Source organism: Crocuta crocuta, unplaced genomic scaffold, assembly GCF_008692635.1.
Source record: "Crocuta crocuta isolate KB4526 unplaced genomic scaffold, BGI_CrCroc_1.0 scaffold167, whole genome shotgun sequence".
Taxonomy (NCBI): Eukaryota; Metazoa; Chordata; class Mammalia; order Carnivora; family Hyaenidae; genus Crocuta; species Crocuta crocuta.
Genome location: NW_027532406.1, coordinates 8,014,073 through 8,028,621, shown reverse-complemented (window position 1 = coordinate 8,028,621; position 14,549 = coordinate 8,014,073). Strand labels below are relative to the sequence as shown.

General features: G+C 37.2%; 1 protein-coding gene across 1 annotated transcript in view; it reads right to left on the bottom strand.

Annotated features, from left to right (window-relative positions):
• The window catches only part of CTNNA3 (catenin alpha 3), a 1,601,461-nt gene that overhangs the window by 1,407,391 nt on the left and 179,521 nt on the right, over window positions 1-14,549 (bottom strand). The window lies entirely within an intron of this gene.

Sequence of the window (14,549 nt, the reverse complement as noted above, 5' to 3'; positions counted from 1 at the left end):
TTTAGAGATGCCTTGACTTCTTTTTGTTCATTTGTGCCATGCCCTTCATTCACTCAATATTTATATTAGTTATCTACTAAGGCCAAGCACAATACTAAGTGCTGGAAACACCAAGCATGTAGATACATGTTACTGAGGGAGATGTGAAGAAATAACAATGATATACATAATATAAGAACTCTGTAATAAGAGTATTACACAAAATAGCTGCTGGAGCACAATCCAGTAGAGTGGCACTCTCTCCAGTGGAGAGGAAGAATTAGGACACTTCAAAGAGTATCAATAATCAGGCAGAAAATAGAGAATTATTAATCCCATACAAAGGAAACATGGTATACCCTTGGTTCTCCAAAACTGGAATGCTTCTTCTCTTTAGCCACTGCTGTTCTGTGATTCTTTTTGATGAGAAGAAAACTGCTGAAGCAGAGCTATTAAGGACTTAGTCCTCCTAAACTTTCTATTAAATATAGCAGCAATATCCATCTATTGCCTGCTTTGCCCCTACCCTCTGTCTTAAAGTAAGATCTTTTTAATTTTTTAAAAGTTGATTCATTTATTTTGAGAGAGACAAAGACAGTGTGAGTGGGGAAGGGGCAAAGAGAGAAGATGAGAGAGAGAGAATCCCAAGCAGGCTCTGCACTGTCAGCATGGAGCCCAACACGGGGCTCCATCCCACAAACCATGAGATAAAGACCTGAGCCAAAATCAAGAATTGGATACTTAACTGACTGAGCTACTCAGGTGCCCCTGAAGGTAAGATTCTTAAAGTGTCCAAGTGGAATAAAGGACAAGTGTGGTATCACTCACTCTGCAATGAACAGAAATGTTACCTGCTACTTATAGGTGGGCCAGGGAGGCCATGAGTCACCATCCTGAGGTGAAGGGGGACAGAGAGAGGTAATATGAGGATTCTTATTGCTTTTAGCAAAGTAAAAATCATTGGCCCACAAGGCTTTCAAATCACAATTCCATTACTTCATGTTCTATTCTGAGGAGAAAGTTAGTGCCTATTCTTTTATACAAAGCACAGCAAAAATTTCTAAATGAAAGGACTTTAGGCAGAAGATTTATGTACACTATACACTGTCCTGTTGCCAAGGGACATTGTGTTTCTAGGAACAGCCTTGAAGAACAGAGATCTTGGCTTACAAAAAACTAGGCTCACCCTCGGTTAATTACATGCCATTTTGGGAGTGTCAAAGGCCCTAATGAAGAATTTACTTGCAGGTAATAAAGCATGACACAAACACATGGGTATCCCAAGGCATGAATGCTCAGAGACCAGCAAGAAGTTGCACCTGGTTAGAACATAAAGAAATCAACAGATGATTGGAAGATTAGGACTAACTTGTGAAGAGATTTGCATCTTATGATAACAAGATTATCTTGCTAGCAGTGGGGAATCAACAACACTTTCAAAGCAGAGAAATGAAGCAATATATTTGGATGATAACCATGGTGGCAGCATGGAAAACTGAAAAACAGAAGACCCTGGGAACAAAAGAGATGACTTAACTTACGTAACCTATAAAAACAGAATATTCTAGCCTGACTTTATCTAGACCAGTTTGAAAGTGCATAATCTAATAGCACATATACATTTCCTGGATCAGTCTACTCACTACATTAAGATGTAAAATCTCCCGATTCATGGTTAAGTACTGCATATATGTTTCTTAATAAGCACTTTTCTTATTTTAGATATTGAAAAACATCTATAGGTGGCTAAGTAGGGAAACTTAAGAGCACTGTGTTGTAAGTCTGGCTATTAAAAAAAAGTAAGAAAAGGAAAATTAATGTTAGTCTAGAGAACAGAGTTATCAGATACTGTCTCAAAGAAATGCCAAGGGATTCTTAACCAGCAAATGAATAGCCAGCAAAGATAACATAATGGAAATTTAATTTAATGTTTCAGCTGTAGAATATATTGGTTTTATTGTTTTCCAATATCAGAGAAGTCTGTCAATCCTCTGTTATTTCATTGAGCGGTCAAGGCCACAGAAAAGACTATTCTAAAACTTCTGTTATGGCAGAAGCAACTTGCAGCAAATCTTAACTGAACTAGTTATCTCATGAAGCATGTGTCAAGAAAGTGATAACTTGAAGAGTAGTTGAACCTATTTGGAAATTTGTTTAAGTACTTGTTTACTCCCTTAAATTATAAATAAGCATCGTCTAAAACTTGCTTTTTCTAGATAGAGTAGGTACAAAAATATCTCTAAAGGAAAGGAAGCACATTGAGAAATTTAGATTCATTGTAAGTAATAAAATCCTGTATTTTTAAGCATTTTAAAATGGAAACAATAGTATATTTCAAACTGTATTTAAAAGGAAGCACTAAATAGCTAGTTTTGTGTGGAGGGAGACTAAAAGAAGAAGGTAAAGTTTATTCTAGCAATTCACCTGGCTTACTGGTAGAATTTAGAAAAGAAATCTTTTTTTTAATGTTTATTTATTTATTTTGAGAGAGAGAGAGAGAGAGCTAGCATGCTTGCTCAAGCAGGGGAGGTGTGGCAGAGACAGAGGGAGAGAGAGAATCCCAATCTGACAGCACGTAGTGCAATGCGGGCTCACCACTGGGCTGGATCTTAGGAACCAAGAGATCATGACCTGAGCCAAAATCAAGAGTTGGGGACACATAATCTACTGAGCCACCCAGGCATCCCAAGTAAAAAATCTTTATAAAAGAAGAAAACTCCTTTTACAAAATGAAAAGTAGATTTTAGGAACTGAGAAGAATCTTTCTCTGGACTATACTGATTAATTCCTTTGTTATCTAATTGATGCATAAGGAAATTACCACTGTGGAGGTGATGAATAGAAGAAAACAACTGAGATGCCTAACAGTTTTTGTTTTACAATTTGGGTATTTGGATAAAATAAATATAAATTAAATATAAAAATCCAAGAGTGTGTGGACTGCTGTCATTTTTGCCATTAAAAAAAAACCACTTTCACCAAATGGCTTTTTTTTTAAATGTTTTATTTACTTCTAGGAGAGAGAGAGACAGCGCGAGCAGGGGACGGTCAGAGAGAGAGGGAGGCACAGAATCCGAAACAGGCTCCAGGCTCTGAGCTGGCAGTCAGCACAGAGCCCGACGCGGGGCTCGAACCCACGAACCGCGAGATCATGACCTGAGCGAAAAGTCGGACGCTTAACCGACTAAGCCACCCAGGCGCCCCACCAAATGGCTTTCTTTATCTCCTCTTCTTCCCTGATTTCCCTCTGCCCAAACACCTGAAATAGTACTCCATTTCTCAAAAAGACAACTTCGTTGTTTTTATTCTAATGATTATTGGAATTTTATTCATTTTTTAAGATCAATAAGCACCTGTTGTATAATCAGCTAAAAGCAACTGTGGCCAGAGTCAAACTTCCTCACCAGGCAGGAGGTAAAATGTGAATTACTCCTGGGGGGTTGGGGGCGGAGAAGGTGGGGGGAATTACCATAATCATCAGTTAGCACTTAAGGCGCTCTCTCCTCATTACAGGATTTTCAATCTAATGCAAATTTCTGTATTTTGTCATTCCGATAACACTGGGAAATTGTTATGGGCACACATATAAGTAAGGGGAGAGGATTCTGGTCATATACACTTTCTAACTAATTAAGGATTCAAGTTTGCATGTCCCAGGTAAGAGCAGCAATATTCCTGAGAAGAATGTCAGTGTTGGCAGGTGGAAGAGTGCAAGGAAAGATGCCTCTTTCTTAAAGAAGAGATTCTCACACTTTCACGTGCACTAGTTCACCTAGAGGGCTTGTTGAAGTAAATATTGTTGAGCCACAGATCCAGTTTCTGATTCAGTAGGTCTGGGATGGTGAGATTCTGCATTTCTAACAAGCTCCCAAGTGATATCAATGCTACAGTAGGTCCACAAACAACACTTGAATTAGCAAGGTTCTGATACCTCCTTAAAATCACTTTCACGTGCAGGAAAAGTATACAAGTTCATCTAGGAAAATTAGTCTCCGACTTCCAAATGTAACTCTTGTTAATAATTCCCCATGAACTATATAGGGAATATATATAATTAAAGCAGGAACTAGTGTTATAGTAAAAACAGAAAGTATTAACAAAGTCTTGAAACAAAGATGCAATTTCATTAGGTAAATAGCACATTCATGATACACGAGGCTGAAAAATTTCAATGTATAGGAAAAAAACTGAATTTTTTTTCTAGATTCTCTATCCAGACTGTCAACTTGATTTTGAAATAGAGTACTCATTTCTTATCACTTTCACTTAGTGCAGGGTAATTTTTCATTTATCTTACATAAATGGACAGAAACTAGGTGGTTTTACTTCATAAGCTTTAAGAACATTATTGTATATCACTAATGGTCATAGCTGAGTCCTATTCTACTTGACACTTTGTAGGTACCAGCCATCTTTTGGAGGATTCCTAAAAGATCCACTAATTTTACTTCAAGCAAAAGCCTAAGTAGGAAATAGGAGTGACTAGGTCCACACAGTATAGCTAGACAATTCTTCCAGGAGTCCCCACCCGCAAGAGTGAAGAAATCTGTTCAATACACAACTGCCCTAGAAATCCACTCTGAGTTGAGTCCAAGCCCCAAATAAGTTTCTGTATTCCAGAATATTCCTGGAGGTAATAAGCCAGAGGGAGGAAGTATTAAAAAGTACAGGGTTGGGGCTCCTCAGTTAGTTGAGCATCCGACTTTGGTTCAAGTCATGATCTTGCAGTCCATGAGTTTGAGCCCCGTGTCTGGCTCACTGCTCTCAGCACAGAGTCTGCTTAGGATCCTCTGTCCCTTTCTCTTTTTGTCTCTCTCTCTCTCTCAAAAATGAATAAACATTTTTTTTAAAAAGTACAGGGTTGTAATTAAATATGTCATATTATTTGAAACCATTGTACAGTATCCCTGCCTCACTTAAACAAATTTATTGTGTTAGCCCCTTTGCTTTATAAAAATTCAAAAAAATTCATATTACTGCTCAGAAATCCCACTGCTTTCTCAGGAGATTCTTTTTCCTCTCAACTTTTACAATGCTTGTAAATATTTTTCTCATATAAATATTATTTTTACTTAAAGTAAACAAAGTAAATAGGATCCAAAATATTCAGCCTTGTTAGGTACAGGGTCTTATTACTTCTAAATTAATCAAAGGAGTATGGCAAAACTTGCCAATGAACTGGGGGCCTGGGGAACTCAAATTCACCCATCCCTGAATGTAGCTTAGCACCACCAACTGACATCTGTCCTCTCCAGACTTCTGTAATGATGAGGATGCTTGTGAGTCCTGGGACTGGCTAGACTTACAGAAAACCAGTGATGATCACAGAAAAACTCATTAGTTGGCTCTAGTTCTGTTACACCATTCCTAGGAGACTGAGCTCAGGGTCCACCTTTCATCTACCTGTTCCTACACAAAACGTTTCCCCACCAAACCTCTCTCTGTTCCCCCACATCTTCCTTAGAAATTTACTCTATTATTTTGAGAACAAGGGCTAGGAGGAAGACAGAAACCAATCACTAATTGTATTATATCCAAATAAGAATCTTAAATCAATAACCATAAACATTCACAAACAATATTTATATGAATAAAGATATCAAATATCTCTTGACTGATACTCAGAGCACATAAATGTAGCAGTTTAGAAATTAACAATTACCACCCTAGGTAAATATGGTGAATTAAATGCTCTTACCTACTTCCAAAAGTTTACCTTTATAATTTGTGGGTACCTTTACTATTTAAAGTATTTTTCTATTAACTAATAAACAATAAAAAAGAAATCATTTATATACCATTAATAAATTGAAAATATAGAAGCAGACAAATTATTTTTAAAATGGGACTTAGTAATAGAATTATGGACATGCAAATTAATTAAGAACATGTTTTAATAGTTTTTTTCCCAGAACACAACTATAATAATTGTAGTTGTAAAAAGAAGTATCAACATTATAATATAAAACAATAAATGGACAAGTATCTGGGGAAATGAATTAATTACTAAAGTAGTTTCAGTCAAAACTGAATAATTGGTGACACTATCTTTCTTCCTGCAAATTTCAAATAACATTCTCCTTCTGAAACTTGATTATGGTAATATTTGTTTTTACCCTTGTATGGATAGAATGATCATATATCAATTAACCCTATGAACTGGCTTTTGCTTTGTGTTTTTCAAGTACTTATTAAATTATAATTAGAAACTTAGCCCCTCTTTTTAGATAATAGTCCTAAAAGTATTAAAATTTACCACTTTATCGCATTTGCTTTCATTAAAATAGAGTAAAAATAAAATAATCTGGCTTGTATCCATCTTTCTTCCATATTCTTATATATTTAAAAATCTTTATAATAAATGACTCAACAGTAATAACTGAAATTACTACTTAAATATAATAGTGGCAGTGCAATGTTATCAACCAGTAAGTGATACTCACTTTATAAAAAATGTTTTAATCCCAGGAGTTCTATTTTCTTAATAATATTAAGGAAGAAAATGATTCCCCATTGTAAGAAATCACAGGCATTTATTTGTGTTGTATATAGGTAGCTAAGAAGTATTATTATTAGCTAGTTAGAACACATCAGCCTTCCAAAATGGTTGGATCATTATTTCCATTCATACTTGTTAGAAACAGAAATCAAAGACAACATGAAGAAAAAGTATAAAAATTTCCAGGTTCTAATCAAGTGTACAGGTTTTTCCCCCCATGTCAAGGCCTTACTGATGAATAGTCTACACAATCCAGAAAATCTCTCCCCCTTCTCGAACCAGTAATAGAATAATCTACAAGACTACTCTCCTGAGGAAAACAATTGCACTTGTCCACTCAAAGTAAGTAAACCTAGCAATTTGGAAGCACTTGATTTTTTTTGTTTAGTACTTAAAAGAGAAAAAACAAAACTACACAAAGAAAAAGACATTTCTCTCTCCCTCTCTCACTAGTTAGAAGTGAAAGAGTTATCAACTAAGAGAATTACCAACACACCAAAACTTACATGATAAAGTGCCACACTCATATTTCTCTATGAAAATTATTTTAGATGAGAGAAGCATATTATTTTCTCTTGGTTTGTATAGCCAAACTCCTTGCCCAAATCCTTCATATTCCATTCTCATACTGCAATGCTACTTGGGTCCCTGCTCCATGGCATTTGTATTCTGAAACTTTACAAGTATAACCAAAAAGGTAATGTCCTTCATCTTTTGCTTTAGCTACATAATCATACAATTCTCAGTTACTCAATTAAGCTCAAGGAGCAGTTATTTCCAGAAAAGTTACTGAATTAGTAGTCTGAAAAACTGGACTATAGTATCGGATATAAATTTACCAGCCAAATAATCAAGGCAGCATCATTTCAACCCTCCTAGTCTCTATTTTCATGTCTGTAAATAATGAGGATTAGATTGGACTAGATGTCCTAATCCCCAGAATCTGTGAATATTACATTATATGGCAAAGCAATGAATATTACCTTTTATAGTAAATAATGTGATTACATTAAGGATCTTGATAGAATGAATGTATCCTGCATTATTCATATAGGGCCTAAATGCAGTCACATGTACCTTTCTAAGAGAGAGGTAGGAAGTTTTGACACAGCCACATGGTGGAGAAGGTGATGTGAAGACAAAGGCCAATTGATGTCACTAGAGTGACATGACCACAAGCCAAGAACACCTGGAACTACAAGAAGTTAGGAAAACAAGAAACAGATTCTTTCCAAGAGACTCTATAGAGAGTGTGGTGCTGATGACATCTTCATTTTGGACTTCTGGATTCCAGAACTGTGTGAGAATGCATTTCCATTATTTTAAGCTACTGAGGTTATGGTGGTTTGTTACAGCAACACTAAGAAACTAATATAAATACAGATGCTAAAATATTTTTTTAAATAAGGTGTAACTGATGTATAACATTGTATTAGTTTCAGGTATACAACATAATGATTTGATATTTGTATATATTGCAAAATGATCACCACTATAAGTCTAGTTAACATCCATCACCATACATAGTTACCAAAAAAATCTTTTTGTTGTGATGAGGACTTTCAAGATTTACTCTCTTAGCAACTTTCAAATATGCAGTACAATATTATTAACTATATTCACTATACAATATATTACATCCCCATGATTTAATTATTTTATAACTGGTAATTTGTACCTTTTGACTCCCTTCACCCAATTTGTGACAACCACTACTGACAACTACCAATCTGTTTTTTGCATGATAGATACTTCTTAACAGAAGTATATATGAAAGGAGTGTCTTAAATATGGAAGAGGGGCCCAAGAAAGTACCAAGGAAAGGTGTTGGAAGAGAGAGAAACAGTGAAACAGTGAAAACCAAATCATAAAAAGGAAGCACAGAATAATACAGTGATGTATTATATTTCCCAGTAAATATGGGAAAGAAGAGTTAACATTAGTAACAACCTGTATTTATTGAGCACTTACTCTGTGTCAGGAACTATTCTAAGCAATTTACACTGAACCTTTGCAACAACTCCATGAGGTAAGTATTGTTATTACCCCCATTTACATATATGAATAAAGTAGAGAACAAGAGCTTAAGAAACTTACTATTATATAGCTAGTTTTGAGGGAGAAGAGAGATTTAAACAAAGGCTGATATAGCTCCAGAATCCATGCTTTACCACCAAGCTCTGTGTCTGTAAGATTTCCTAGATGGGCAGACACTCTTGGGAGTCAACAGAAGCCTTGACTGACTGCCTTTCTGAAAGTGTCCTTATCTCTAGTGGATGGGGGGGCTCCAGGCTCTCTGGGGGATGTCACCTAAAGTCTGGGTAATTATGGAATATCTAGAATGACATTCTCTGCTCAAGGCTGCTGGAATTCAGACATTTCTGGATTAAAGAGCAAGATGGTATATGATAAGGCTGGCAAACTGGAGCCTTTCTGGTGTGAGACAAGGCAAGGGCAATTTAATTCCTATCATCTGTAGAGTTATAGAGAGTTCTATAAGAGCAATCAAAAAACAAAAAATCCCCAAAGGGACAAATCCCAAGAGAAGAACAGATAGCAGTCCAACAGAGTTGCCCATGCCCTAGGGGAACTGGTAATGGAACCATCCTCAAATCTATATCAAGAAGGATCCTAGGGTGTTGGGTAATTTGAGACCTCCATCTCCTTCACATGGCTCACCAGGTCCTTCATGAGTAATCACCCACTCATCTCTCCAGGGTCACCTCTTGCTCATCTTCTATGTGTCCCTCATCCTCCAGCCACGTGGAATCACCTGTATGTAGGCTCTTGAACGAATCAAGTTCTCCTCTACTTCCAGATCAACATGGCTCCATTTACATCCCCTCCTCTACTATCTTTATCACCTCACCTCCATTTTTTTCTCTAGAACAATATCTACCAGTCCTTGTTCTTTAGGGACCCAGGAAGACATTCACAACTCCAGGAGGTCTTCTTGCTAGTTATGTGCCCCTCTTGTATGCTTCACTGCACCCTGTTTACATTTAGTGTCTCTATGACCTTGAGCCAGTCACTCACATTCCCCAAGTGTCAGCTTCCAAGTACATAAATTGAGGATAGCAATACCTGCCTTGCGGAGCCATTGCCAAAATTAAATAAGGTAATGTACGTAAACAGCTAAACACAATGTTGGGTTCCTTGGGTCTGTTCAGTAAATGGGAATAAAACTGCTGTTCTTGTTGTGGTTATTCTGCTGTTGTTGCAATTACCAGATTGTAAAATAATTGTTTATTTTTCTGCCTTCCCCATTAAACTCAGATGAGGGAAGGAATTAAATCTTATATTTTGTTGTACTGTCTGTATCAAACACATGAAACAATTATAGTAAGTAATCAATGTATTGAATGATTGAAACATGTAACATATTGGATATATAATGAAAAGATACTGAATAAATGAATGAACAAATGAATACAGTGGAAGTTTCTCTTTGTGTCATCATGATGTACTCCTTAGACATCACTTCCCACAACAGTATGGAATGGACTGACCTGAATCACCCCTAGCCATACCGTCTCTCTGAAAAATGGAGTTCCCCCAAAAAATTATTTTCTGGAAGTTTAGACTTCTACATCTTCTAAGTATTAGGCACTCAGAATGACCTAGATTTCTTGTACCTCCCTCTCCAACACACCCTTTCTTACCTCTGAGCTTTTTGCCTAGCTGAGAACAATCTCCTCAACACACTTTTATAATTTTGACATTTCAGTGACATTTTCCTACTGAACTATATATTAGCCTTTCTTGTCTCCCATAATATGAAACTCCTTCAAGATAGGCATTTGACTGTTTTTTTAATATGTTCCTAGAACCTAAAAGAATAAAAGAGCCACAACTTTGGAATAAGTCAGACTTAAATTTGAATCCTAAGTGTTACGTAAAAGCTGAGTAGCTTTGGGTAAGTTACCTTAACTCTATCTCAATTTCCTCATTTGTAACTTGGCAATAATAATATCTTCCTTGTAAAGCTGTCATTAGTATTAAATAAGATATGGTCCATAAATAACTATCACAGTTTCTAACACGTATTAACAATGCCATAAATGAAGGGTCATTTTTCCTTCAGTAAAACAGAAAGTTTTGACAAGATACACATTTTAGCCATGTCCAAATTAAATCTATTTTAAGTCTAGAAAACATTCCATATTATTTGCTGAATTAAATGTATTGACCAAAAAACTTAAGGGGTGCTATATGTCTATATGTCTATGTGTGTTTGTCTGCGTGTGTGGTTTTTGTTTTATTTTTTTCATGTTTATTTATTTTAGAGAAAGAGCGCGAGCACCCGCAAGCATGGATGGGGGAGGGACAGAGAGAGAGGGAGACACAGAATCCAAAGCAGGTTCCAGGCTCTGAGCTGTCAGCACAGAGCCTGAAGCGGGGCTGGAACCCACGAATCGTGACATTATGACCTGAGCAAAAATCAGAAGCTTAATTGACCTAGCCACCAAGTGCTCCCATCTGTGTGTGTTTGTATCCATTCCAATAAAGAAATAGCTTCTAATTTATACATCTCCAACAGCTCAACTATACTCACACCAAAACCCAAATGAAGCCATGCAAATTTAAAGCTGAAAACTAATAAGGGATCCTAGAAAGCACCTAGGTCACCCCTTTGTAGAAAATCTGACAAGGAACTTGAGGTACAGAAAGATCACGACTTACCAAGTCCATATGGTTAATACGTGGCAGAGCCTTGTAGCTGCCTCCCATATTCAAAAGTATGAGTATTTTCTATCTAAACCTGTATTCACTGACTATTCAATCTCCTGAATACCTGTCAAATAAGAATGCAATCTCAACAATTACAGAGGAATAGATGGGTTTACAGATTGTATACAGATTACTTCCGGAGCAGTGTGACATTAGGGCTATTGTTCTGATGTATTGCTGTAGCAATCTGCTCCATTTTCCACAAACTGCCAATAAAGCATGTCTCTTTGTTACATATTAAAACATTCCTAGCTTTTTGTAGGACTTCTCTCCCTTTTTCTCCTTACTTAACTTTTGTTTGTAATTAGTGCTCAGACATGAGGGCTTCTTTTTCTATTAAGTTTTAAACCCAACTCCTATTGCAATTTCAGATGTAATTACTGTTTCTTTCTGGCAACAGCTCTGAAGTAAAACCCACATTCATTCTACTCTATAACACAGACAGACTCGGCAGACAGCCTCTCATTCTCTTTCATGTTTTATTGAAGGACAGATTTCAAAGGACAATAAACAATAAGCTTGAGGCCCAGCTTTAAATGAATTTAAAGGGAAGCAGGGAAGGACCGCTGGTTTAAGGTAAAATTGTAATTTCTGCTTATAAGTCACCTGACATTGGGTTACAGCAGGCTGTTTATAACTACCACTGCTACTACCCCACCTTAAAGGAGAAAAACTCTATGTGTCACCATAGGTGAGGCAAAGCGGCCAAAACTATCACTGGAGTGCAAGTTTCATGAGGGCAGAAACTTTTTAGTTTTATTCACTGCTGAATATCCTAGAACAGTAGCCGGTGTAAGGCCACAAGTCTAAAAGTCTAAACCAAACTGACTCCATGACAGGCTTTAAGTTTCCCCTCTAAACTAGAAGGCTTAAGTTTCAGCTTTCCCGAAACTATCAGGCAGTTACACATTGCCCAAGGCAGGAGTAACCACCCTTGCAACACCCAATCAGGAAAGGCCAGCGACCACCCTCCACATTATTAAGGGAGAGGCTTGGAGATAGAAACTATAGATAGGACCCTGTTACCAAATGTTAAAGTTAACCTGTTAGTCGCTGAACAAGACCCTAGGCGAGCTCTGTGATTGGTTGACTTTAAAGGGTACTCTAAATGTTGTAATTGGATCCCGCCAAAAGTAAGGAATACTCTATAGACAATGTGAATGGTCACACCCGCTGTCAATGATGTTGTATAATTATGATTGGATCACTGTTCCCATGTCACAACTTCTGTAACTCCCCCGTCTCAAACCCCAGAAAAACCCTACTCTGCCGTTGTTCGAGGCTCTTAGCACGGATCCATGCACTGGTGAAGTCTGTGAGCCCGAACTCGAGCCCGTAATAAAGCCCTTTGCCTTTGCATGCGTGACTCGGTCTCCCTGGTGGTCTCTGGTCGGTGAGGATACTGCGATCTGGGTATAACACCGCACAGAGTAGTCTCTCTAACACCTGCTGAATGAAGGAAGTATACAGACTTTACCTGTCTTAGCATCAGATCCTAACAATGAACCTCTTTTACAACATCACTAAGCATCTAAAATTAAGTCCAACCTATGAGATTTTTGTCTACAGTAGAGTCTGACAGTGAGCCACATACAGAAAAGAAGAAGAAGAGACAGGGAAATAGAAGTCTTTTGTTCTTAAAGCAATACCAGTATACTAAGGCAAAGACAAATGCAGCCTGAATGTAAGCAGGCATTCTTTGGAAAATAACATCACCAACAGAGCCTTTATATGTGAGATACAATTGTGTAATTGTATATAAATTTTATCTGAGCAAGTTAGTGCATATAGCTATTACAGAATTTATCACCTTGCACTTAAAATGTCCATATACTCAACCATCTGAAGGAAGCTTAGACAGTAAGCTTAGACAGTAAGCTTCCTGAGGGCAGAGAAAGCTTTTCGTTTATTTTATCCCAGTATCTTGGACATGGCAGATGCTCAAGAAATATGTGACAGAGAAAAGGAAAAAGAGACAAATCAGTTGACATACTGATTTATTCCCTCAGATGATAACGAAACACAGTTTGGAGGTTAAACTTTCATTCAACAAACATTAGATACAGTCTCTGCCCTCAAACACTTTATGGTACAAAATGGAAAAGAAGGTAGATGTGAAGAAAGAAATTTGGATTTTAAATGGCCTCAGTCATTTGTGAGTTCTGTACATGCACTCATCTCACTGAAGCCTCCACTCTCCTAACCTCTAAAGCCTTCTAGAGTGTCCCCTAAAATCTATGCTGTCATAAGTAGAAAAGGTGCTCTCTTCCCCTCTTCCTGCCTCCCCATACTTCCCCTGCAGCACTCTCAAGGACTGAGACCTCCACCCAAGTTCTCTTCAACTCTCCACAAAGCAGACAGGCACAAATCAGATTTTTGCCTTCTAAAATCCTGAAGGAAAATGTCATTTCTCGGCTCAAAACTTTGCAGGGTCCCCATTTCAGTTGAAGAAAAATCTAAAGATCTGGCCATTTCCATACTGTCAGATTCTCTCTCTAACTCATTGCCTATGTAAGGATAAAATAAAAATTAAAAATGAGCAGCTTAATTCTCCCCTGTTGAAAATTAAGGGAAAAGATCTCCACTCACCCTTAGAGCATTTACTTTGAAAACTTGTAATTATAGGACTTTTTACTCTCTTTGAAATGCATATAAATCCTTTTGAAACTCAGATAAGCCTCTTTCGAGTTTTGTGACCCAGGAATGTCTCTGAAAGACTTGAGAGCCATCTCTTTGAAATGTAAACATCAAGAGGAGATGAGACAGCACACCTATCTCCCAGTCCTGCAGGAGGGCAGGAACTTAACTTAGGTAGGTGCCTCTCTCCAAGTTGCAAAACTACTTCCTATCATTAAGAGATGAGAAGTTTGTTTTTCCTCTGAATGAAGTTTTGCATTTGTGACAACATACATGGACCCTGAGAGCATGCATGGACCCTAAGTGAAATAAGTCAGACAAAACAAATAGCAAATAATCTCACTTACATGTGGAATCTAAAATCAAAAGACAAACAAAACAGAAACAGGAAAATAAACACCAAAGACAAGCTCATAGATACAGAAAGCAGATTGGCGGCTGCCAGAGGCTAAGGTGGGAATGGGAGAAATGGGTGAAGGGAATCAAAAGGTACAAACTTCCAGTTATAAAATAAACAAGTCATGGGATGTAATGTACAACAAAGTGACTATAGTTAACAGTATTGTACTGTACATTTGATAGTTGTTAAGACAGTCGGTCTTTTGTAAAATTATTTGTTTTTATTTTAATTCCAGTATAGTTAACATACATTGTTACACCAGTTTTAGGTGTACAATATGGTGAACCAACAATTCTACACATT